Below are 2247 nucleotides of genomic sequence, written 5' to 3'. Positions count from 1 at the left end.
CATTTTGTAAAATTCATTGCTTTTTCTTTCCCTGGCAATGGCGCCAAAAACATGATGCCAATACCATGGTTTACAACTATGCGTGGACACAACTCCGCTCAACTTAACGTTCAACTAACCAGCAAGTGTACTGGGTCGTCCAAGTAATAAACCTTACGTGAGTAAGGGTCGATCCCATAGAGATTGTTTGTATGAAGCAAGCTATGGTCACCTTGTAAATCTCATTCAGGCGGATAATAATTGATTATGGATAAGTTCGAAAATTAATAATAAACAGAAAATAAAATAGTAAATAGTTACTCATATAATTCCATGGTGAGAATTTCAGATAGGCATATGGAGATGCTGTGCTCCTCTTAAATCTCTACTTTCTTATTACATTCATCCAATCCTTCTTACTCCTTTCCAGGGCAAGCTGTATGTAGGGCATCACCGTTGTCAATGGCTACATCCCATCCTCACAGTGAAAATGGTCCTATGCTCTGTCACAGCACGGCTAATCATCTGTCGGTTCTCAATCAGGTTGGAATAGAATCCCTTGATTCTTTTGCATCTGTCACTAACGCCCAGCCTTCAGGAGTTTGAAGCTCGTCACAGATATTTAATACCGGAATCCTACTCGGAATACCACAGACAAGGTTAGACTTTCCGGATTCCCGGAATCCTACTCGAAATACCACAGACAAGGTTAGACTTTCCGGATTCCCATGAATGCTGCCATCTATGTAGCTTATACCACGAAGATTCTGTTGGGGAATCTAAGAGATATGCGCCCGGCCTAAGGTAGAACGGAAGTGGTTGTCAGTCACGCGCGTTTATAGGTGAGAATGATGATGAGTGTCACGAATCATCACATTCATCAAAGTTAAGTATAACATATATCTTGGAATAAGGATAGAAGAGAATTGAATAGAAAGTAATAATAATTGTATTGAACCTTGAGGTACAACAGAGCTCCACCCCCTTAATCTATGGTGTGCAGAAACTCCACTGTTAAAAATACATAAGTGAAAGGTTCAGGCATGGCCGAATGGCCAGCCCCCATGGTCTAAGGACTAGGCATCCAGAGATGTTCCAAGATATGGTCAAAGACCAGATAAGACTCCTAATACACTAGTAAAAAGTCTTATTTATACTAAACTAGCTACTAGGGTTTATATGTGTAAGTAATTGATGCATAAATCCACTTCTGGAGCCCACTTGGTGTATGATTGGGCTGAGCTTGATCTATCCACGAGCTGAGGCTTTTCTTGGAGTTGAACTCCAAGTTATAACGTGTTTTGGGCGTTTCTCTTGGAGTTGAACGCCAAGTTGTAACGTGTTTTGGGCGTTCAACTCCGGGTCGTGACGTGTTTCTGGCGTTTTACTCCAGACAGCAGCATGTACTTGGCGTTGAGCGCCACTTTACGTCGTCAATTTCCAAATAAAGTATGGACTATTATATATTGCTGGAACGCTCTGGATGTCTACTTTCCAACGCCGTTACGAGCGCGCCATTTGGAGTTCTGTAGCTCTAGAAAATCCATTTCGAGTGTAGGGAGGTCAGATTCCAACAGCATCAGCAGTCCTTTTGTCAGCCTTTTTCAGAGTTTTGCTCAAGTCCCTCAATTTTAGCCAGAAATTACCTAAAATCACAGAAAAACACACAAACTCATAGTAAAGTCTAGAAATGTGAATTTATCATAAAAATTAATGAAAACATCCCTAAAAGTAGCTTGAACTTACTAAAAACTACCTAAAAACAATGCCAAAAAGCGTATAAATTATCCGCTCATCACAACACCAAACTTAAATTGTTGCTTGTCCCCAAGCAACTGAAAATCAAATAGGATAAAAAGAAGAGAATATACTATAAATTCCAAGGAAGTGTTGAGTTGTTCCCAATAGTTGTTGGGAGGAAAGTGCATCCCTTGAGGCATCTCAGGGATTTCTTGATGATGAGCTTCCTCATGCATCTCTTGAGATCCGTGGAGGGTCTCTCTTTCTTGCTCCATCCTCTTCTTGGTGATGGGCTTATCCTCCTCAATGGAGATGTCTCCTTCTATGATAACTCCAGCTGAGTAACATAGATGGCAAATAAGGTGAGGAAAAGCTAGCCTTACCATGGTGGAGGGCTTTTCGGCTATTTTGTAGATTTCATTGGAGATGACTTCATGAACTTCTACTTCCTCTCCAATCATCATGCTTTGAACCATGATGGCCTGATCCACAGTAACTTCAGATCGGTTGCTAGTGGGAATGATGGAG

Source organism: Arachis duranensis, chromosome 1, assembly GCF_000817695.3.
Source record: "Arachis duranensis cultivar V14167 chromosome 1, aradu.V14167.gnm2.J7QH, whole genome shotgun sequence".
Lineage (NCBI taxonomy): Eukaryota > Viridiplantae > Streptophyta > Magnoliopsida > Fabales > Fabaceae > Arachis > Arachis duranensis.
Note: the sequence above shows the minus strand (reverse complement) of the source record.